Here is a 25,371-nt window from a genome sequence, read left to right as displayed (position 1 = left end):
CACAACATCTCGATCAAATAAAACTTGAAAAGCTTCTTAGAATTCCAAACTGAGGGTTAAAAAAATTACCTCGAACGAAAACTCAAAAACGGAAACAACTCCGTAAAAACAAAAACAGCAAAGGATACCCGAAAAAAATTGTCCAGGTCAATTTTCAAAGTCAAGGTTAAAGTTCTTTGACCTGATTGGCTAATTTTTAAACTCACGCGCGCTGCGCGTGAATACAGAAAGAATACGAATTGGGAGAGGATGAGGAAAATTGTAATTTGAAATTTATAAAGCAGGCAAGTGGCGGGCAAAATGAAAAAAAAAAATTACCGAGGTAATCTATTAAGTCTTGAATTTTTGACTTACAGATTTATCGACTTGAAGTTGTTTTGAAACTTAGTGGGATTATTAACGATTGAAATCACATTTCTATTAAAACATCCCTCCTATCCTAAAAAATCCATCCAATATTAACTCATGAATGTGTTACTTACAGTTCACTCAACTCGGAGTTGTTATTGAAGACTCCAGCTGGTAGCTCCTTGATTTGGTTTCCATTTAGGTTCCTACGAATTGGACAAAACCGAACCTAAGGTCGCTCCTTAACGAATAATCATAATTCCTAGACCAATTCTATGTTATTTATCCTTTTGACCACTTTTTTAAATTGGGTTAGATAAAATAAACTGAAATAGGTTTAAAAAACCTTTTAAAAAGTGTTGTGAAGTCCCCTAATGCTATTGCTTAGCTTTTCCCTCTGAAGAAAAGGGGAAGTTGCGTTTTTCCTTCTTAGGATGGCTTATCTTCTACTCTGCCAAATATGTCTGACTGTGCATTTCTTGAAACTTCGGAAATTATGTGTGCTTGAGGTACATTTAGAAAAGTATGTTCTAGTGAACTTAATCTCGAGTACTTGACATTGAAAAAATGCCATGTAACTGCTAGCGGTTAATACCACTAAAACAGATAACCCGAGTTACACAACATCATGCAGTTGATGGCTTTGTTAAATATCAAGCAGTACATTTTGCGACCGGAGAGTAGAGCAAATCATTTCTTACCATGTTCGCCACGAATAAAAAGGTCCATTGTAGCTAGACGAAATCTGCGCTCGAATTTTGCGAAAAAGACAATTGGCGGGCATAACAAAATAATAACCGAGCTAACATTAAAGTCTTCAGTCAACTTACAGCTTTATCAAGTTGTTATGGAAGACTCCGGGTGGTAGTTCTGCTATCTGATTGTCATATAGGTACCTATGTAAAGGATATGCCAAGACTTTAGGGTTTGACCTAACTTTTTAAACCATTCGGAGAGCCATTGGAGGCAGTATTTAAATTTCAAGCATTACAGTTCGTCTTGAGAATAGTAAGTTCCCCAGCCTTTCAAGCGTGATTATTGTTTTAGAGATCCATACTTAAATAGTAAAGTCGAGAGAGTGCCAAGAATGTAAGGTTTGATCTACGTTTTCAAAACCGATCAGAGTCAACCTGTGATGAAATTACAAGGTGCTCTAGACTAGTCATGGAACTAGTCATGGAACTAGTCATGTTTAACTCATACGCTCAGCTACTCCCTTTTAATCGCATATTATCGCTTTCGAAGATCCCTGAGCTTAAATACCCTCAGAGCAAGAAATCAAAGAAAGAGCTTAATAACAAAGTTAATGAGGGTACAATGTAAATAACAAGATTTTAAGATCATTTTCTAAACAATCATCAAGTGTTAACTTACAAATGTTACTTACAATTCCTTCAACTCGGAGCTGTTGTTGAAGACTCCAGCTTGTAGCCTCTTGATTTGATTTCCATTTAATTTCCTAAGAAATGGACAAAAGTGAACCTAAAATCGCTGGTTAATGGGTAATCACGATTCCTAGAGTAAGTCTACGTTATTTGTAAGTTTGACCACTTTTTTGTTGTTTAAATTGGCTTATATAAACTAAACTGGAATGGGTTTAAAATACCATTTAAAAATTGTTGTGAAGTCACATTATGTTTTTGCTTAGTTTTTCCCTCTGGAGAAAAGGGGTAGTTGCGCTTTTCCTCCTTAGGATGGCTTATCCTCTACTCCGCCAAAGATGTCTGACGGAGCATCTCTTGAAACTTCGGAAAATGTCTGTACACTTATACATTTGGATCCGGTTATGTTCTAGTGCACTTAATCTCGAGTACTTAACATTGAAAAAATACCGAGTAACTTTAAGCGGTTGATACCACTAACAATGGAAACAACTGAATCAAAGATCGCTCCTTAATGAGTAATCATAATTCCTGGAGTGAGTCTATGTTATTTGTCCTTTGGAACATGTGTTTGTTTACATGGGTTTAGATAAAATAAACAGTGAATGGGTTTAAAAAACCATTTAAAGTGTTCTGAAGCTCCTTAATGGACAAAATGTAGCAAATTGGTAAATTCATAGGATTTTTAATACACCTAGAATATTTAACAGAAAAACGTTGATGGGCTTAAAGAATAAATTTTCTTTTCTCAGACTTCTTTTCCGCAATTGCTAAATTTTTAGTTCAACTGCAAGTATCATAGCTTAGTAGCACCCTATCAGTATCTGCGAGAAACGGGTTCGTATCCCGTCCAGGCCTGATTTTTTTTCAGGCTTATTTTCTTCAACTCAAGTCAAGTTGCAGCTCACATACAAGGACCATGATTTCTTTGATTTTTAATCCGCAGGTCAAAATAAATTTATTTCATTGCAAATTCATAGCTTAATGTCGTGCAGAAATGATAAACCTTCGTTTCCCTCAATAAAATATTTCTAGATGATTTATTCAACGCACTCAATTAAATATTTATTTTATCTGTCTTTCACTTCATTAACACATGTACATTTTGCAAGCCAATGTAACGAAAGGTGTTTTCATTTTAATTAGAGGCAGTTGCACTTTGGATTGACCTCTTCAATTGCAATTTTGAGAAGCGGAAGAAGCAGCAATGGGTAAGTCTACCCGGTTTTGAACTCTAAAAGTCACCACAAGGAAGTTTTGTGTTTTAACCTTTAAGGCCTAGAAGTACTCAGTACAAAGATAAGTGGGCTGTTCATGTTTTTGAAATTGAAATGCTGCACATGACAAAAAAATTCCTTTTTACTAGAGCTGGATAGTGTGTTCAAAGATTATGATTTTCACCGAGTGCAAAGTTTTGAGGAAAGGTTGGAAGGCCTGGACAACTTTTCCCAAAACTTCTGGGTTACAAAGTTCGTCTGAACAAACGAACAAACACTTGTTCAAGTACTGCATTCTTTTGCAAATTGATTCCAACTAAGCTTGCTAATCTGCGTTACTTACTGGGGGATATCGACGTTAGAAATGGTGAGTGACTGAAAAATTCAACATTATACTAGCTTTCGAATATCTGGAATAACTGGAAACGGACGGCAATTTCATTGTTCTCTCCCTAGAAAACTCAAGAAAAGCACGATGTTCATCGCAAGTTATCCAGCAATAGAAAAATACCAATGAATAGCCTGTTTTCCTGAATGTTTTTCTTAAGTTTTCCCGTGCGCGTGAACGCTGCATTTCCCAAGCATCTTCCCACTGAATAACTAACAGTAAATGCCATGAAAACACAATGTTTCTGATTGTTTTCCTGCTCCACGAAAATGCTGTATAGCTTGTTTTCCTGAAAGTTTTACTATAGCTTTCCCGAGCGCACGAAAACTGGATTTCAGTTTCCAAGCGTTTTACCGCAGAATTACCAACATTGAATGCCATAAAAGCACAATGTTTGTTGAGAATGAGAGCGATCTTCGCAGTAACGAAACACTACTTAAGAGGTAGTAAAAACGAGACCTGAATTAAATTCAGGCCTGTACGGGACTCGAATCCATGATCTCTGGGATACCGGTGCAATGCTCTACCAACTGAGCTCACAAGCCAAGTGGGAGTTGGTCATTATGTTGGTTCGTAATAGAGCCGTCAATTGATGAATCAACGTTTGTGAATATATGAAAGTCATATATTTGAACTGCGGTTGGAGAACGATTATGAGAGCGATCTTCGTGGTAAGCAACGCCTCTTATTAAGCAGTAGTGAAAATAAGGGCTGTAAAACAATTCAGGCCTGTAGAGGATACGAACACATGACCTTTACGATACTGGTGCAGTGCTCTACCAACTGGGCTAACAAGCCAACTTAAGTAGTGTTCGTTACTGCGAAGATCGCTCTCATACTCGTTCTTTATATAAATGCCCTTCACATATTCACAAACGCTGATGATGTTTGTTGATTGTTTTCCTGCTCTACTGGAAAACGTTAGTGTCTGGCTTGTTTTCCTGAACATTTTTCTATAGTTTTCCTAAGCACATGGACGCTGCACTTGCCAAGCTTTTTCTCACACAATAACTAATGGTGAATGCCATGAAAACATGATGATTGTCGATTGTTTTCCGGCTCCATGAAAACGCAGGGTCATCCTCGTTGTAAAAACCATACAAAGCTTTCTTTGTTTCATGAGGTATTGTTTTGCTGTACGTTATTGTTTCTAATGTTTTCTTGTCTTTGTTTTACGTAATTCGTGAGATTCACAGGCTTTAACACCGAGGATGAACCAAAACGCGAGTGTATAGCTTCTTTTCCTGAAACTTTTTCTACAGTTTTCCTAACCGTACGAACATTACATTTGCCAAGCATTTTCTCACAGAATTACTAACGACCCTGACCCGTGTTCTTTATCTATTGAGCACTGTATTTTCTAACTGTTTTCACACAGAGTTACTAATGATGAAGGGCATCATTTGCAATTCTGTTTACAAAGATCTGGAAATGGGAAGAAATTCCCACAGATTGGAGCAGAGGAGTGATATTCAAGATCCCAAAGAAAGGGTCTCTAAGTGATTATAACAACTGGCGAGGAATTACCCTTTTCCCTATGCCGAGTAAAATCTTTTGCAAGCGGGTCATTATACAGCGCATCACCCAAGCTGTTGATGACATCCTGCCGAACGAGCAATCTGGATTTCGCAAGGGACGTGGATGTACGGATTACAAGTTTACACTGCGGAACATACTTGAACAATGTACTGAGTCGAACAGGGAGTTGTATGTAAATTTCATCGACTATGAGAAAGCGGTTGACAGCATTCATAGGGACAGTCTTTGGCAGATTCTGGGAGCATATGGCATTCCACAACGTATTGTTAACATCATGAAATGCTTCTACTCAAATTTCACATGTTGCATCGGTCAGGGGGATCTAAGTTTTGAAGTCAGAACCGGTGTACGGCAGGGATGTGTCATGTCGTCAATGCTATTCAATATTGCTATCGACTGGGTCCTTTGCCGAACAATGGAAGAGCAGCGAAGAGACATAAGATGGACCCCTTTTACTACGCTCGAAGACCTCGACTTCGCAGACGATTAGCTTGAAGAAGACACAGGTCATGTGTGTTAATGTCCCTTCCCCAGCAAAGGTCAGGGTAAGATGACAGGACATTCTATACACAACAAGTTCACATACCTCGGAAGTGTGCTCTGCCAAGATGGAGGTACTAGTGTAGATATACAAAGCAGATTAAACAAAGCAAGATATGCCTTTATAAGCTTAAGATCAGTGTGGAGGTCAGCAAGCTACAGCACAAAGACGAAGCTTAGAATTTATCAGAGCTGCGTATTTTCAGCTCTCCTTTACGGCTCGGAATGCTGGCAAATGACAGAACAAGATCTCTCAAGATTAGCATCCTTCCACACAGCTAGCCTCAGGAAGATTCTGAGAATCTTCTGGCCTCAGAAAGTATCAAACGACCAGCTACTGAGGCAAACCAAGTAGGAGGATATTCATACACTTGTCACCAGAAGAAGATGCAGGTGGATCGGACATGTGATACGGAAGGCCACTAGAAACATAGCCAGAATTGCAATGCGCTGGACACCGGAGGGCAAACGAAGCAGAGGGCGCCCAAAACCAACTTGGCGCAGGACTGTAGAGAAGGGACTAAGGGAGCTCAATGACAGCTGGAGCACCATTGAAAAACTGGCTAAAGATAGGCAGGGTTGGAAGGATTTCGTTGCTGCCCTATGTGCCCCACAGGCATGATGGGCAGTAAGTAAGTAGTAAGTGAAGGGCAAGAAAACACGATGTTCGCCAATTGTTTTCTTACTTCACAGAAACGCTAATGAATACTTCGTTTTGCGAAACGTTTTTCTGCTGTTTTCCAACGCGTCCAAACAAGGCATTTTTAAGTGTTTTATCTGGGAAATGATAACAATCAACGACCTAAAAAGAGAAAATGTTCGTCGATCTTATCTTTATTTCCTGCTTTAATGCTTTTCTATGAAAACGCCAGTGGATATCTTGTCTAGTATCTAGACAATTGACCCCAATTAGGTCACTTGAGGTAAGTCAGTCATTTGAGCCGTTTGGATCATTTGAGGAAATTGAGCTTAAATATTGGGTCATATTGGTGGACTAAGTCATTTCAGGCGGTTGGGTCACTCGCACGACGGGTCGAACAGCGACTAACCGAGCGGGGGTAAACGCGGGAAAATGTATCCCTTGCACGAATTCAACGTTGCAAAAAAACACCGGAAAATGAATGCTTTCTGGTTAATTCCAGTGAACATAACGTTGGAATACGTAAAACGGCTTTGAATGGCAGAATATATGGTATTTTCCATAGTTTAACCGAACAGCAATACACATAAACGGCAAAACGCCGGAAAATGCGTTTCAATGAGTTTTCTCGAATTCACCATCGCGGAAAAATGTTGCAAAATACAAGCTTTTGACCAGAAAACTCATTTGAACATTCGTTCTCCGGGTGAAAAATAGTTGCGAAGAGAGGAAAACATAATATTTTCTATGCGTTACACGAACAGCAAACCCAGGAAAACGTTACGATTTCCTGTATTTACACACATAACCTTCCATAAGGTGAACGCTAGTTTGTTTGCCGCGTGAGTTTCTGCAAGTGCATTGGTTGCAGGTGAAAAGTTCATATGTCTTATTTGTATCTAGCGCTTGCTGTATGGGTCGTTAAGACCCCGTTGTTTTTTGTTTTTTTTTTTGACTTTTAGATCAAACTGTGTCATTCATGCGTTTCTTCCTCTGTATTGGTTCTTTGGTCCTCTGTTGGACGGAACAATGGCTAATTCTTTGTTTACTGCCTCCATTTTTTAACTATCCCAGACCCCCTTTTGCTTGTTATTAATAACAAAGTCTATTTTAGTACAAATTTGGCAAATGGTGTGCAGCCAATCACTTAGCAGGAACATGAATATTTTACTTACAGTTCAGTCAACCTCCTGTTATTATTGAAGACTCCAGCTGGTAGCTCTGCTATCTCATTGTCCTGTAAGTACCTACAAAAAGATGTTTACCCTGAATTTAAATTACGGTCTGTTTTAAGTTAATATTTTAGCTTCAAAGTCAGTTTGTGGTTAAAATAGTAAGTATCATAGAACAGAAACCCAATGGTGTTTATAGGGTGGCAATTTTTTAGCGATATAATGTTCCCAAAACTACATTGACTCTTGCTACTCGTCTTTATTCAACCTTTCCAATCGTGCAGGTTTCTACCAGTCTTACTGACGTAACATTAGGATTAAATAAAAAAGGAGAGACTTCTTGAATTCCAAACTGAGGGATAACAAATTTCCTTGAACGAAAATTCAAAAACAATAACCAACTTCATGAAAACAAAGCAATATAGATGCGCGAGAAAAGTTGTCCACGTCAATTTCCAATGTCAAGGTTAAAGCTCTTTGACCTGATTGACTACAGTATTTGGTAAAATCACACGCGCTGCGCGTGAATGCGAAAAAAATACAAAAAGAATACAAATGTCTGGTGGTCCGTAGGAGACATGCCAAATTTTTTTTTATCGGGCGATGAGAACAAAATATCGCGCGATAAATGGAAATTATTAAGCAATAAATGACAAATTATCGCGCGATAAATAGAGATTATTGCGCGATACGTAATAAATCATCGCGCGATAAATGGAAATTATCGCGCAATAATCTTTATTATCTTGCGATGAGTTGTTTTGTCTAATTGACTTATTCAAGGCCGGACTTACCAACAGAAACAGGCAAAGTTGTGAAAAATTTAAAGCGTGTAAGGCAAGGTGAGAAAAAAAATATTTGATCTAATGTCTTTTCTGGGTTATTAAAACCTGATGAAATTTAAAGAGGCCATAACATACTTTCATTACCCAAGGTAAATGGCGACAATTCGCTTCAAGGAAACTTAGTGCGGCTGCTTAGTCATGTGTTTAAACCAAATAAGTGCCGCATTGTTTAGGCAATCGTCTGTTAAGATTCTTGCCAGAGTTTATAAAGTAAGACCATTGAACACGTAATGTTATAAACCAGTTCTGTATAGCGACTTCAATTTTTGTTTTAATGTATTTGTCTGACGTTATCTCTGCATCAGTTGCTAACAAATTCGTGTTGTGGAACAATTGATAAATATTATTCACTTACAGCCTCTGTAGTCTAACCAATGTAGCAAACGAGTCACCATGCAGCCTCTTGATGTTGTTTTTGTATAAAAATCTATAAGTATTTCAAATTTTTTTAAATCACAATACTCTGCTCGCGTAAATAAGCAAGTAAACTAACCCAAGAGAAAAAATACGTTAGCCACCAAGATAAGTAGAGAAAGTCTCATTTCTGTAAATATAGCTAGCTAAATGGATTTTTCACTCTGCAATCACACAATCCTTTCATGAAATGGGATTGATAACTTTGAAATAAATTCTCGATATCAAAACTGTGAACTGGGAACATATGGAATAGGTAAAATAAATCAGACTTGTATCCCGCCTTTTTGCAATTGTCTCCCGTTTTATCATGGATAGAACAGAATGTAGGTTAACTTACCTGATTAAATTTACGTGTTGTAACAAATAGTCAATGTTAATCGATAGTTTTTCTTTATAATCCTTTTTTTTTTTTTTCAGTTCCGAAAAGATAAGGAGGTGATGGGTAAATTGTGTCCTCTTAAACATTTTTTTTATTTCGGTCGGATAAATAAAACGGCAAATGGGTCCAAAGATTCTAAAAACAAAAAAGTGCAATGAAGTGCCTAACTGAGCAACAGAACTACATAGTTCGAAAAGCCACGAAATAAAGATTGAAGTCTCAATTTGTTTCAGGAGTCTTCTCCGTCTGGAGAAGATCCTTGGAATTTGAGTGGAAGCCCCCAGAAGTTTAGTTATCAGTTATCATTTATCCCGGGGGGGAGGGGGGAGGGGGTGGGCGGAGGATCTTGGTTTTGTCCCTAAAGCCCTGGTCAAACGGCGCATGATAGTCGATGATAGTTGAAGCGCGCGCTTCCGTTTGACCACCAACTATCATGCACTATCATCGACTATCACCAACTATCATTCATTTTGAGCTTGTTCAAATTCTTCATGATAGTCGATGATAGTTTTTCTCGTTTGACCACGCGTATGATAGTTCATGATAGTTTCTGGTCAGCTGTTTTCCCCGAAAATCGGCGGGCTCGTTTACTAATCTCAGGCCCGATAGCGGTCAATATTTCCTGCAATGTTTCAAAGTTCATTCGCAACATTTCCTTGTAAGCGGCAGTGTCCTCCACTCGCAATTCTTCCATTAATTTCGACATCCCCCTTTCGTTTCTCCTTTTAATCCATTCCCTTGTCCGTCCTCTCTTCCACCAACGCTCTCCAGATTCATCCTCCGTACATTCCTCCAACAAATCGATTACTAGTAAGCAAGCTGCCGCCCTCTTTCGTCGTGATAAATTCATACTTCAACAAGTCTTTTTGTCTCACGCGAAGCCATGTTAGCGTTCACATTTTACGCGGAAAGAGCGTGGAACTAGCTTCTCGCGTGACTGCCGGTGAACTATCATTAACTATCACGAACTTTTTTGGCCGTTTGACCATGCGAATGATAGTTGGTGATAGTTGACGATAGTTTGAAGAGAATCAACTATCATCGACTATCATGCCCCGTTTGACCAAGGCTTTAGGCGATAATAACTGACTAATCCCTTACCTTTTAGAGTATGTTAGAAAGATAACAAACACAGCTGTATCTCTTTGATTTCAACATATATAAACAATAGCCTCCTTTAGCGCGAAAATATGCTCGGATATAAGTGATGTAGCCTGAATTTCAGCTCTCTCCTCGAGTGATTAGGGACTTTAAGCAGTCAGGACGGCAACGCCACGGAAGACTGTTAGTTAGAATTTCGAAAATGACTGCATGTGTTTACCGTCTCATAGGGCGCCAGACCTCAAACTCAACATATCACATAAAAGTAGCGTTGAGTTCCAAATGTAAATTAAAATAATTTGCCGCCGCAGTTTCGCTTCGCAGACGACGCAAATTTTGGTTATTTCACGTTGTTGTTTTGCAAAGGACGGCTAAGAAATGTACAAAGTTTTAAAACGCACGTGCTGGGCTATTGTGCTGCCAATTAGATCTATTGTTTTTTCACGTTCTCGTTGCCGTAGCCGTCGTGGTTTGCTTAAAGTCCCTACTTAGCGAGCGTAGGATGCGGCTGAAATTCAGGCTATGAATGATGCGAAAATCGTGAATTTCGAGGAACAGAAAATGTTCAGGGGCAAATATACGACCATTTTTTTAGAAAAATGTAGAATAGTGTGTTTATTATCTTTCAAATATGTTTAAAACGCTCTCTATTGGCGGACAAATTCCCGAGTTTTTCTTCCTTTTATTATACGCAAGATGGATATGTACTCAAGAATGATTGGTTATTTACAAGAGGGTTAGCTTGGTGAAGATAAATAGGCAGAATAAATCAGACCTGAATCCCGTTTTAAACAGTGCAACAGGACAACAGGGCAACAGGGCTTAATGTCATCCAATTCTGTTTCTAATCCTACTCATGATTACCAAATTGATTTTGTTAATCACTCATATGATTGCGGGCCAAATTAGACTAAATATGGGTCAGTTATCTACTGGCGTCCAGTGGTGTCTGTGATTTCCTTTTCTAGCTAAAGTTAAAAACGTTCGAGTGCTAAAAGTATGAGAAGTATGTGCGTGTGAGTCTTTAAGCCCAGGGACCTTCGAAAACCATAATATGCCACTAAAAGAGAGTGGCATCATTTGTAGAGAGTGTGTGAGCAACATGAAAGCAGGTTTCTCTGTTTTGCAGTTACCTTTATAAGATTTCTCAGTTATCAACGGATGACCAAATCCACCTTAGCAGGGCTGTGATTTCTTTTAGAAAACACAAAAAGCTTAATTACTTGTGATTATATTCTCAGACAAAGTTTTTTTTAAAATCATCTATAGATGGTTACACGAAAACAACATCAAGAAATTGCATGAAGATCTATTTTCTCCATTGGTCAAGCTGCAGTGGTTGTAAGTGAATGACATCGATTGCCAATTCTACTAACGCATACTTAACCTATGATTAATACTACCTCACCACGCGTAAAAAAAAGCGAAGTTCAAACACACACAAACGCACACACACACACACACACACACACACACACACACACACACACACACACACACATATATATATATATATATATATATATATATATATATATATATAAATTCTTGGACTTGATATGAATGTATTTCGAAGAGCGCTCAACTCTTAGAGGAGCATTGATAATTATTGTGACCTGGTTCAAGACTTCAGAGGCAGTTCATCGTGAACCAGTTCGTAATAATTATATATAGATATATTTGGTTTTTAAAGGCTTCATTACGAGAGCTTTTCCTTCCATTTCAAGGGATTATCTACTGTATTTTTTTAATAATAATAGAAAAATCAAAGAAAATCAAAGAAAATCAGAGACACAACCAGATAACTATTCCAATTGTAGTCTGATTTGGCCTTTAATCATGTCAGTGATTAGTCAGATTAGTAACGATTGAAATCGCATTTCTGGTAAAATACAGAACCGCGACGTGATGGTTAAGGCAAATTTGTCCTCCAGAACAATTTTTTATAGGTACTGTGGTTGATATTATAACCTTTGACTGGATGATGATATGGGTTGAATAAATTACATTAATAAAACGTAAATAACGTCCCTTAAACCAATTTTTTTTAATGCACTGGGACCGACGACAATGCAAATGGATTCCTATCGAAATTTGGAACCGCGTTTTTGGTAATAGAGCGCGTTAAGATATAAAGGCTGATAGTTTCGAAAGAAACTGTTTGGGGCTGCGTCGGTGGGAGTAACGAAATAATTTGGATATATCAACAAAGTTGAAATGGTAAATTGGCCACCGTAATAATTACAAAAGCTGACGTTTCGAGCGTTAGCCCTTCGTCGGAGCGACGTTAGCCCTTCGACGGCGTTAGCCCTTCGACGAAGGGCTAACGCTCGAAACGTCAGCTTTTGTAATCATTACGTTAAGATATAAGATTTGCATCAATTTGCATGTTTCAAGCCTCAGTATTAGTCCCTTAAAATTTTGTGTCGTGGAGCACACAATAGCTGTCTTTTCTCACGTACAACTCTTACAGCTCGACAAATCGGATAGATAAATATTACGCAGTTTCTTGAAGTTGTTTAAGTGTAACATTCATTGGGGTTTTAAAATCTTTCTTCTTGAGAATAATTCATTGTTACTAGTCATAACGATACATACGCTTAAACAGACGAAATAGATGCCCTAAGAAGGCGGAAATGGTCACGTGCTACAGTCAAGAGATCTTGTTCAAGTATCCAGTAACTGATAAAAAAAGTTATTCACCTCTGTTCAACTCACACGCTCTAACAGTCATGTAACTTTCTTTCAATGGCATATTATGACTGTCGAAGACTCCTGAGCTTAAACGCCTCAGACTCAGCTTTAACAAAAACTGCAGCCTTACAAACTCTTTTTGATGCAAGAAATCAAAGAAGAAGCTTAGAACCGAAGTTTACAAGACGGCGCTGTTAATAAAGAGATTTTGAGCTCATATTCTAAACAATCCATCAAATATTAACTTATGAATGTCTCACTTACAGTTCAGTCAACTCGGAGTAGTTACTGAAGACTCCTGCTAGTAGCTTCTTGATTTTGTTTTCATTTAAGTGCCTAAGAAATGGAAATAAATTAAATTTAATATGTAGCCTTAATGGGTAATCATGATTCCGAAAGTGAACCAGTCTATGTTATTGTGTCGTTTTAGAATAGAGCTTGAGAACTATAATATAGCTAAAGTTCTTGAAGGTAACATTTCATAAATAAGGGCAAGTGTTTTATCAGGGTTTCTTGATCACGAGGAAACTGGAAAATCACGCATAATTATATTTAGTTTACCTTTCTTTTGCTTCATTAACACATGTATATTTTGCTAGCCAATGTTATGAAAGGTGTTCATTTTAATCAGAGGCAGTTGCACTCTGCATTGATCTCTTCCTCTTCAATGGCAATTTTGAGAAGCGGAAGAAGAAGCAATGAGTAAGTCTACCTGGTTTTGAACTCTAAGAGTTACCACAAGGAAGTTTTTGTGTTTGAACCTTCGAAGCCTAAAAGTACACAGCAGAATAATAAGTGGGCTGTTCATGTTTTTGAAATTGAAATGATGCACGTGACAAAATAGTTCCTATTTACTTGAGCCGGATAGGGTGTTCAAAGATTATGATTTTCACCGAGTGCAAAGTCTTAAAGAAAGGTTAGAAGGCCTGAACACCTTTTCCCAAAACTTCTGGCTTACAAAGTTCGTCTGAACAAACGAACAAGCACTTGTTCAAGTACTGCATTCTTTGGAAAATTGATTTCCAACCACGCTTACTCATCTGCGTTGTTTACAGGGGTTATCAAGGTTCGAAATGGTGAATGACTGAAAAATTTAACATTATACCAACGTTTTCAGATCTCTGGAAACGGACGGCAGATTCAGTGTTCGCTCTTAGTAGAACTGAAGAAAAGCACGATGTTCATCGCATGTTATTCAGCACCAGGAAAATACCAATGAATAGCTGTTTTCCATAATGTTTTTCTCAAGTTTTCCCGTGCGCGTGAACGCTGCATTTCCCAAGCGTCTTCCCACAGAATAACTAATGATGAATGCCATGAAAACATGATGTTTGGTATTGTATTCCTGCTCCACGAAAACGCTAGCATATAGCTTGTTTTCCTAAACGTTTTACTATAGTTTTCCCGAACGCACGAAAGCTGGATTTCAGTTTCCAAGCGTTTTACCGCAGAATTACCAAAGGTGAATGCCATGAAAACATGTTTGTTGACTATGAGAGTGATCTTCCCAGTAACAAACACGACGTAAGAGTGAGTGTTAGCAAGAATGAAATAAATTCGGAAACTAGCGGCAAAAATGTGAAAAGCGAAATTTCCTCAAACTCCGGCTACTAATAGTCGATACTGAACTACTCATCGCTATGTGGTTCATTTCTCGAATAGATTTTTGTTTTGGCGGAAAATGGCGATACTAGATTTCAGGGCCAGATGTGAGCAAATTAGGCTTGGAAATTAGCAATTTTCAAGAAAAGCTTATGCCTTAAATAAAGAGCCAGAAGATATTCACATGCAATCAGCTTATTTTACAACTTTTCCAGGTGTTACACTGTAAATTATATGACATTTCAAAAGAAGTCTGATACTGTGCGAGATTTTAAAAGATCCCCCCATATTTCTTTCTAGAAATCACTACCTAGCTTGAAAAAAAAATTTATCCTACTACCTTTAGCACAAATGAACCGAAACTTAGAGGTGAAACCCCTTCAAAAACGGGCTTTTAGTTGGTATGACTTTTGTTCTGGGGAAATAAGGCTGTAGTCAATGAGAGAGCGCTTAAACTTGCATATATTCGCGAAATCAAACAAGAGATTTTGCGACCGACCGTGACAGACAGATCTATGATTTCCGCCCATGCTCAACGAAAAAGCTCATTGAAAATATAGTGGTCATTCCTGTGGTAGTTGAGTCGTGCAATTTACATGTGTTAGTTTTTTTGTTGTCGTTTTTATCGTTGTTCTTGTATTATCTTTATCTTTAACATGTATATGTTTACGTGCTCGTGTGGTTTGCCGACTGGGAAGTCCATATAGTGAAAAACTGTAAGCTGGTCAACCTCGGGCTTGAAAATGCTTCCCGAGGTCGCAAGACTCGGGCAGCATTTTCAAGCCCGAGGTTGACTGGTTTATTTTTTCCTACGGTAAACTGGCTTTCAAGTGGGTTTGTTTACGCCACTGTGTTTTTGAATTGGCTTACGGGCCTTCTACAAACGATTCATAAAAAAATTTCGCAACAACTAACTTAGATACTAGACACCAAATTATATGTTACAGATCAGATACTTCTCAATTTTACAACAAACTACGAGCGAATGTCTCCAAGGATTAAACGAAATCGTAAATTAGGGGCAAAAATGCGAAAACTCGAAATTGTTCAAACTCCGGCTATCAGTCGTCCCTATAATAGTATTTATCTCTAAGTAAGGTTCTTTTGTCAAATAATCCGGTGTTTCGCCAAAAAATGACGAGAATCATCTTGGTGGCCAGATACAATGAAATCGAGCTGCCAGGTAGTAATAACGTGTATCGACTACAGTTATGAGCGCTTGCCACAGCTACAGGTACAGCCTTGTACCAGGTTTGAGAGCAAGGCCACTAATGACTTTTTCCTTCGAACTGTAATTTCCGATATGGCAACACCAAAGGATTCACAGATACCCCGTAACATAGGTACAGAAAAGGGGCCAGGCTAAGAGTTCAACACTAACTCACAGATGTTGTAGGAGTCATATATGATTAAATGTGAATGCTGAATGCTGGCTTAGAAGCAAAGCGAGAAAATGAACTGCTAGTTTGCTGGTTTGTGAGAAAATTCCCATAGCTAAATAGTCTCTCCCCATTGCTATCTTTTGCATTCCTCATGGATTTAGAGACTTCATCAGTCGGGTCGGCTGTCTTCCTTGTTCTCTCTCCAATTTGAAACTTGGAATTAAGGCACTGCTTTTGATTGTCAGTAACCTTTGTACTACGTGACTGTGTCGATTTCAGTGCCCATCCCATCGGAAGAGTAGTGGGCACAGTTGTTAGTGATGATTTACTACCTTCTAGGACCGTTGGGCATTTACTCGCGCCGCAATCCAGATTAGTCGCGTATTCTATCATGGCCCTGTCAAACAGCGTTTTATACTCTAGAACACGCTTGTGCTTTCCATAGCCCAAGTGTTGAACCAGCGATGAATGCCGTATAAACGTCTTGACACATCCCTCTTCTACACATGTAAATAATGGACAATTGTTAGCAACATCAACAGCAACGCCTGACTCATCTGAAGACTCATCTACACAATCGGAGTTGCCTTCCATATCAGTTGCGGAGGTTCGGCCACCTATTCGTCTGGGTACTACAGGAACAAAGCTTGTGATAGTCTCTTTGGTCGAGGGCCTGATCTCCATCGTCGGCAGTTCCGATTGTTCACGGACATCGCAGTTTTTCCAGGGAATACTTTTTCCAGGGCCAATGTCGTAGGCTCTCCACGTTTTTATCCCTTCCTGGCCGTAGCAAAGGTTTCTGACAAAACTCACTTTCTCCCACTTGAAACTCTTGATGGATGGAGCATTGAGAGGACTGCACACCTTCACAATTACGCCACGCACACCCCTGGAAGACTCCATAGCTTCTTTCATCAATGCAGCAATCTCAATGTGGTGTCCATATTTCAGATATTTCACCATCTGTGACTCTATAGTGGCTGCCTTGCGATCGCAAGCGCCCTTTCCTCGACTCCCTGTGGCTCAGAAAAGTCAATCCGATAGATCTGAAGGTCATGACGTTTAGTAATCTGAGGAGCTGTAATCAGAGTCTGCGCACAATGATAACATCCAGCGTTGTAGCCTCGAATATAGATGGTCTGTAGTTCTGGCATAATAGTCTTGAGTTGACTAAAGATGTCATCAAGTATGCCTGACACAGACCTACTGTCTTGGGCGGTAGCACTCTCAAACACATGAACGAATGTCATCATCTCCATTTCTCCGCTTTTGCATTTAATCGCCACTGCTATATGCCACGATATACCTCTTTTACCAAACCAATCCGACTGGCTTTCCCGGAACTTACGTGGAAGATATTTCATCACCCAGTCAAGTACTAGAAAAATGGGTGGGGCGCTGAGGCCGCTCATGATGTCAAGTCTGCATTCATCCTGATTTATAGACCACGATAAATGGGCTTTCCAGCATTCAATGCTCTGTTTGGCCTGGGAAATAACAAAAGACAGTTATTCATTTTCATTATCCGAACATTAAGCCGTCTCTAAGCCTTCCTCAATCTCCCTCCTTACAGACAAGACAAGCAACCAGCGGTCACAGCTGTCACAAAGGGCGTGGCCACAAATCACAGAATAACTTGGGTCGTCAGGATCACTCAGAGCGTATGCTCTACAGTGGTCAGGGACAGCGGAGCTGAGAATTAATTCACCACTTTCGAAATTCCTCGATCCGCTTTTCTATTTGCTCCATGTTGGGATAAGATCTGTGGCACACAGCACTTGGAATGTTTTACCGCCAGCCAGGTCCGAGTTCACGGCGGTGGTGTGAGCAGATTGCGTCTAAACTCTGCGTCTCGTCTTCGCGGAAAACACTCACTCTAGCGAGTATAAGTTCACTTTCCGTTTTCACTCCAGAAAATGACCAGTGAGAACAATGATCCGAAATATCCTTTGAGCAATTGCGTAAAGTAACAATTTCAAGACTCTTGCTTTTATCTAACATATCAGACGAGCAGTCTGTTCCAGTTATTCTATGAAAGGAGCATGAGAACGCCATTGCCGAGTTGCATAGCGTGAGACAGGCCGTGGGAAAAATTCCCTATAATTGAATTGGGATCACAACTTGTTTATGAATAGCAACCATAACAACAATGATAAATAGTTCATTTCAAGGCTTTTAGATCAACAATTGCATAGCCCCTAGTGATCAGTGATGAGATTTTGATTCTTTAAACTATAAATTATCTCCAGCTGGCGGCTGTTCTAAAATAGAAAAGATATCAATTGATTAACCCTTGTACCTGTAAAACAGCATCATTCACATGAAAAGATACTGTAGATGTGCTGCATAATTATGCACTGTTCACATAAAAATATCATCCAAGTTAGTAATATAACAAGCATTCCATTAGCTGCTGTATTTTCTCAAAAAAGTAATAAATAACAAAACTCCGCCACAACAAGAAAATATATTTTAAACGACTTTGGGGCTTTGGGCTGGAATGATAGAGCTGTCTGTCACCGTCAGTCACGCAATCTCTTGTTTGATTTGCCGAAAAATTGCAGTTTTGAGCACACTTTCACACAGCACAACCTAATTTCCCCTGAAAAAAAAAAATCTCGATATCAGCTAAAATCCCACTTCTTCTGCATTCTAAGCAAAAACATTTCATTTGATTTGTGATAAAGGTAGTGGGGTAAATTATTTTTTGAAGTTTACAAGTTATTTCCATGGAAAAACTGAGGGCTTCCTTTCAGGTCCTACTCAATACCTTATTGTTTTTCAAATGTCATAGGAATTATAATATGAAACCTGCAAACATTGCAGAATAAGCTGATTGCAAGTGGTTCCCTTCTGGGTTTATAATTACGGCAAGCCGTCAGCTTCAAAATGGCTAATTTTTTAGTTTAAGTTTTTCAATACTTGGCCCTGAAATCGGGTATCATCATTTTCTGCCGAAAGAAAACACCATTTGACAAATCAACCCCATAGCGATAAATAGTTCAATATGGACTACTACAAGCCAAAGTTTGGGCGATTTTGAAATTTTTGAAAATTTGAAATTTACCGCTGAATCCTTGATCAGTTTATGGACGCACACTCTCAAGCGGTAATAAAAATGAGGCCTGAAATAAATTCAGGCCTGTACGGGATTCGAACCCATGATCTCTGCGACACCGGTGCCGTGCTCTACCAACTGAGTTAACAAGCCAACTGGGAGCTGGTCATTAGGTTGGTTCGTAATAAACCCGTCAATTGATGAATCAACGTTTGTGAATATATGAAAGTCATATATTTGTACTGCGGTTATAGAACGAGTATCAGAAAGATCTTCGCGGTAACGATTACCACCGTGGTGTTCGTTACCGCGGCTGAAGTGGTAGTGAAATTGAGGGCTGTAAAAACCTCAGGCCTCCACGGGTTACGAACCCATGACCTCTGCAATACTGGTGCAGTGCTCTACCAACTGGGCTAAGAAGCCAACTGAGAGCTGGTCTTTAGGTTGGTTCGTAATGTACCCGTGAAATGATGAATCAACGCTTAAGGTGGCTCAATAGGGTTTTTTGGCCGGGCGAAGAATGGGTACGAAAATAGCGCGCGCTTTTAAATGGCATCAAATATGTAAACAGACATGGCAGCTTCACGCGAGTACACAATTTTTGTCACATAATCGCGAAGTTTACTTGACGAGAGTGAAACGGCATCGCTACTTTCCAGTAATGAGCACAATATTGACAGTGGAAGACCAGAAGTTTACACAACGCCTACACAACATCCGTAATGCGTTGGGTCGCTTTCGGAAAGTGGAAGCGATCGAAACCAGAAAAGAAACAAAAATAAAAAGGTTACACGGAGGGTTCAAAACGTGGAATGCCAAAAGGAAGCTCCAGTATGATAACATATCCATGGAAAACGAACGCCCAGCAAAACGAATGACACGAGCACGTGAGGTCAGTACATTTTTCTTTATTCGGAAGTCTTAATTTTTGGTAAGATTTTCCTGTCAAGCTTGTCCTAATTATCAGCCTACCTGTTCTGTTGACTCCAACCCTGATTCCCATCAGCAGAATAAAGCTAAGAGAAAGGCGAACCTGCCACAAGGATCCAGACTGGTGGACTTAGAAACCCTTACAGATGGTCTGAAGGAATGTTTATTTTGTCATTACGGTACATTCTCACTATTTTTAACTGCACTATAGCATATTTTACACCATTATCATATAAAACAACATAACAAATATTGTGGAGTATTTTTTCCCTGTTAGTTTACAGTGTATTTTACAATATTTCTAGGCCCTTTGTCTCTTGGCAATGTTATTGAAGAACAGCACAGTGGCTTGGCAAGCACGTTTACTGTTATATGCAGCCAATGCAATGGGGGAAACACCATTAAAACATCAAAAGAGCACAGATCTGGTGCACGCGGTCCACTGACCTTTGATGTGAACACGAGAGCTACCCTTGGCTGTTTACACACAGGAGTGGGCAACACCCATTCAAACAATTTACTTTCAATCCTCAATGTGCCTGCACTGAACTCATCGACTTTTAAAAATCGGGAAAGGGAAGCTGGAAAGGCAATAGAGCTAGTAGCAAAAAAAATAGTTGCCAGCAATTCCTAAACCTTGAACGAGAGAAGGCAATTGAAAATGGTGACAAGCCTGACCAGAACAATTTGGTGCCTATTGCCTGTTCTTATGACATGGGATGGCAGAAACGGGGGCGAGGTTTCAACTCTAAGACCGGACATGCTGCAGTCATGGGCCTTTCAACTGGTAAGGTCCTTGACTACACAACAAAAAATAGAATGTGCCACTCCTGTGATGAAGCTAAAAAGGCAGGAAAACAACCAAATGACCATGACTGTAGAAAAAATCATTCAGGCTCTTCAAAGTCAATGGAGCCTTTAGCTGCAGTTGAACTTTTCAATAAGGTAACTAAATCAAATGTCAAATTTTCAATTTACACCGGGGATGATGATTCAATGACTGAATCTCACCTAGAGCAAAAGGTACCCTATGGTGTGGAAAAATGAAGTGATACAGTTCACATAAAAAGATCCCTTACAACACGCCCATACAACTTGAGCCAACGAAGTAAATTCCCCAACAGTTCAGTGTTGTCACAGAAAGTCATAAATTACCTTGTCAAATCCTTTACATACTGTATTGCACAAAATAAGGGGGATGCTACAAACATGAAATCTGCAATTCAAAGCATTGTGCCTCGTGCATTTGGTGACCACACTGGTTGTAGAGAAACACGGTGTAGATACATGAAAGACCCTTCTCATTATTGTCACAGAGATCTTCCCTGTGGCAAAGACCTCCAAGGAGATAGCATTCAATCAGCCCTGAAATCTCTCTTTGATGAATATAGCACAGACATTGTTATAAACAAACTTGCACCTGCAGCAAATCCTCAACGTAACGAGTCTCTGAACAGTGTGGTGGGCTCGAAGAACCCCAAAATTCGCTTTTACGGGGGAAGTGAAAGCAATGATTATAGTGTCCTGCATTGTCTCTCAAGTAAATTTAGGTTACAGGTAAATTCCTCAAACTCTAGCGTCACTTAACATAGAGCCAGGTCTTTTCTGTGTAGACCATAATACGAAAATGGACATGAAAAGTTCGAAGGACAAACAAAGGAAATCAACAGTTGCATTCAAACGACGTCGATCACAATTACACAAACACCAGATTTCAGAAACCTCGAAAAACGAGGGTAAAGAAGGTACCATGTAGGAAAGTGGCATTGGCCTGAGCCTGAGCTCTTCTGCGACAACATTGGAGTTGAACAATTCTGAAATTTTAATCACTGATCTTTATGATATAACCGCTGCTGTCACGAAACAACAAGAACAGTACGAAAATGCAGTTCCGAAATACACTTCGACACCCACAGTTCAAAAGGAAAAATTTGATGACAGTAAATTTTATCACTTTGTTTTATTTGACATCGAGACAAATTCAACGGGAAAATAAGCAGGAGTATGTCAGGTCGCTGCCGTGGATAGGTCAGCTGAACAATTCTCATGCTACATTCTACCAACCAGAGACATAGATTCTCACGCGTCAAAGGTCAACAAACTTACAGTTAAAACTGTCAATGGAATCCGCCGACTTTTCAAAGATAATCGACTAGTAGAAGCCTTTGAGTTATCGCAAGTACTTAGCCAGTTCTTAACTTTTTTGAGGGCCAGAATAGATTCAGCTTCAACACGATCCACAAAGCCTGTTTGCACAATCTTGGCTGGACACAACGCCGCCACATTTAATATTCCAATACTTCTCCGAAACGGTGGCGAAAATTTTATCGCGGAGCTCAGTTCCATCACTTCCATCCGGTTTGCAGACACTCTGACACTGATGAAATCACTCATCAAAAGCAAGCACTCCTCCATCCAAAACGCAGAGGGTAAATTTCCAAAGCCTGGGCAGAGTTCTGTTTACGAACATTTATTTCAAACCACCTTTGATGCCCACGACGCCCTAGAGGACGTGATCGCTCTTCGAAGAATCTTGCTTTCGCCTAGGTTGGCTTTGTCTGATGAAATGCTGGTGAACAGAAGTTCTGTAATCTCTGTCAAGGACGCCGCCGAAGACCTGAAATATCTTGACAACCGTCATTAGAGACTCTTGTCTTTTCGAGGAAAGCTGTACAACCCAGGTCATGCGGATAGCCCAATAAAGCAAAGCATTGCCGAAAAAATTGCTGGCAGTGGCTTAAGATATGAGGATTTAAATAATTTGTACCAACGATTTGGACGGAAAGGTCTTGTATGTATTTTGACGAGACCGCCATTATCCAGTCGCTCATTGCTTACAAGGGTCACAAACACGACGAGAATAGTCTCCGCAATTTTGAAACACTTCGAAGAGATTTCCAAGGATTCTGCGGCATAGTAAATTAAAGGTATGTTCTCAACTGACTTTCAAGTCAAAAGCAGTTTGTACAAAAACGTCAAAGATAATGACCGCCCGTATTTACACACTTGTTCTCGACAAAACCGCGTGGTTCGAAAGTTCGCGCATGCTCAAATAGCGATCTTGGCGAGTTCCTATTCTGATGACGTGGTTGTCATTGAGGTGAGAAAATAGAAAGTTCCCCCCTCAGATTTCTCGTATTTCCTTCGGTGAAATTCCTTAAAATTTGGCAGAGATGTTATACCCTTTTAGCTTTCCTTGCTGTGAATTTATCAGAAAAATTTGTAGGAAAGGTTTTTCGCTCAGCCAAAAAACAACAAAAATGTTAAAAGCGAAAAAACTACCTTGACAACCCCTATTTTTTTCGATTTCAAAAGTTTCGTCTTGTCAGACTCTACCCGGTCGGAGAATAATAGAAAATTTTACCGAAGGAAATTGAAGAAAATTGAAATCAAAGTCAAACAGACGTCAAAAAATGGCGATATTTGAGTAGTTTTAATTTGGGACTAAAAGCCTTGACTTCAGAGGTGACTGTTGTACAGCAAATTTAGGCCCTCGTTTTTTATGTTTCAGTAGCTTTGATTTGAAAAATAGCAAAAACAACGAAAAAAATTAACTTTCGATTGATGTCACTGGCGCGCGCTTCGTGATCTTGCATAACCCTATTGAGCCACCTTAAGTAGAGTTCATTACTTCGAAGATCGCTCTTATACTCGCTCTTTAACCACAGTTCAAATATATGACTTTCATATATTCACAGACGTTGATGATAGTTGTTGATTGTTTTCCGGCTCCACGAGAACGCTCGTGAACATTACGTTTTCCTCTATTTATACACATTAACCTTCCCGGAAAATGCGTATTTTCAACCGTTAATTCAAGTGAATACGTTGTTGTTCACTCGAGAAATGCCAATGAACAAAACGAAAACAAACTCTTTGCCATACGTTAACCGAGCGGTTAATGCCGGAAAATGAGTTGTTTTCGGCGAAGAAAAACTAACGAATAACTAAACGGATACTGGGATTTACCGATGCGAAAACACACAGAAAACGTCCGGTTTTCCGTTAGCCAAACGCAGGTAAACGTTGGTAAAATGCAGCGTTTTCCGTGAATTCAACCTTCATTTTCCATAAGGTGAACGCCAGTTTGTTTTTCCATATGTGTTATTTGTATGTAATGCCTTCTGTATGGGTTATTAAGACCCTGCTTTTTGTTGTTGTTGTTTTTTTTTTGTTTTGTTTTTTCTTATTTTGCATCAAATTGTGCTATTAATACGGTCCTTCCTCTAGAGGTATTGGCTCTTTGGTCCTCTGTTGGACGGAACAATGGCTAATTCTTTGTTTACTGCTTCCAATTTTTAATTATCCCAGACCCCCTTTTGCTTACTATTAATAACAAAGTCTCTTTTAGTACAAATTTGGCAAAGGGCGTACAGTCAGTCACTTAGCGGGAACATGAATATTTTACTTACAGTTCAGTCAACTTCCTGTTGTTACTGAAGAGTCCAGCTGGTAGCTCTGCTATCTCATTGTCCTGTAAGTACCTACAAAAAACAGTTTACCCTGAATTTACGGTCTGTTTTAGGTTATTATTTTAGGTTCAGAGTCAGTTTGTGGTTAAAGTAGTGAGTGTCGAAGGTTAACATAGAACAGAAACCCAATGGTGTTTATAGGGTGGCAATTTTTTGCTACATAATCGTTCCCAAAACTATATTGACTCGTGCTACTCGTTTCTATTCAATTTTGCTAATCCTACCGGTTTTTCCTGGCGTTGCTGATGTATGATACCAGAACAAGATGCTGCGAAGCAATTTTGCTTAGGGCTAGGTATTTACCCGCTTTACAGGTTTATTTCATGAAGCTTTGTGGTGTCCTCAATGTCCTTTGTGTCAAAAAGATACTAAAGGGCTGTGCTAGGCCATAGAGGGGTAAAGGGGAGAGTAGGTGTCTGGGTTTTGTCTATCTGTATACTGGGAAAGGAGAATTCCAGCAGTTAGCACTAGATCAAACACTCTCACTATAAAGTGCTGGAGAACTTGAGCTGAAGCTATTGGAACTGTGCTCCATTTGGAAAGGAAGTAGCTTCTTTCTTTCATTCGTTGTCAAAGTGTGAGATTTTTATCAACAACTCGGGGCTATGCACTTTGTTGGTTATTCATCATCTCACATTCGACTTGCTCTCATAAAATAATTGTTAACTAGCATTTGGATAATTTTGGGGCTGTCATTAAACACCCCGAAAGGTACCCCCATAATCTCTGTATAAAATCGTCTGACGAAGCAAGAGGCTTGGGTCGAAACTCCGCAGAAATATGTATTAAATAAACGTGTGTTAAAGTAACCACAACATTCTGATTAAATAAAAATTGAGAAACTTCTTAGAATTCCAAACTGAGGGATAACAAATTGCCTCGAACGAAAACTCAAAAACATTAAACAAATCCATAAAAACAAAACAACCAAACATGCCAAGAATTTAAGGTTTGATCTTAGCTTTAAACAAATCAGAACTCCATTGGAGGCCCTATTTTAATTTCAAGTCTTGTGAATAGTTTCAAGTCTTGGTAAAATGCAGCGTTTTCCGTGAATTCAACCTTCATTTTCCATAAGGTGAACGCCAGTTTGTTTTTCCATATGTGTTATTTGTATGTAATGCTTGCTGTATGGGTTATTAAGACCCTGCTTTTTGTTGTTGTTTTTTTTTGTTTTTGTTTTGTTTTTTCTTATTTTGCATCAAATTGTGCTATTAATACGGTCCTTGCTCTAGAGGTATTGGCTCTTTGGTCCTCTGTTGGAC

General features: G+C 39.3%; 1 pseudogene across 1 annotated transcript; it reads left to right on the top strand.

The window, feature by feature from the left end:
- The first annotated feature begins 19,692 nt into the window (after window positions 1-19,692).
- LOC148742857 (uncharacterized) lies at window positions 19,693-22,551 on the top strand (annotated as a pseudogene). The gene is made up of 2 exons (XR_015996688.1): window positions 19,693-19,813; window positions 19,940-22,551. The product of XR_015996688.1 is annotated as an uncharacterized LOC148742857 (transcript).
- Window positions 22,552-25,371: the final 2,820 nt, after the last annotated feature.

The sequence above is a fragment of the Stylophora pistillata genome, chromosome 1, assembly GCF_964205215.1.
Source record: "Stylophora pistillata chromosome 1, jaStyPist1.2, whole genome shotgun sequence".
In the NCBI taxonomy this organism is placed as follows: Eukaryota; Metazoa; Cnidaria; class Anthozoa; order Scleractinia; family Pocilloporidae; genus Stylophora; species Stylophora pistillata.
This window is presented reverse-complemented; position numbering and strand designations above follow the sequence as displayed.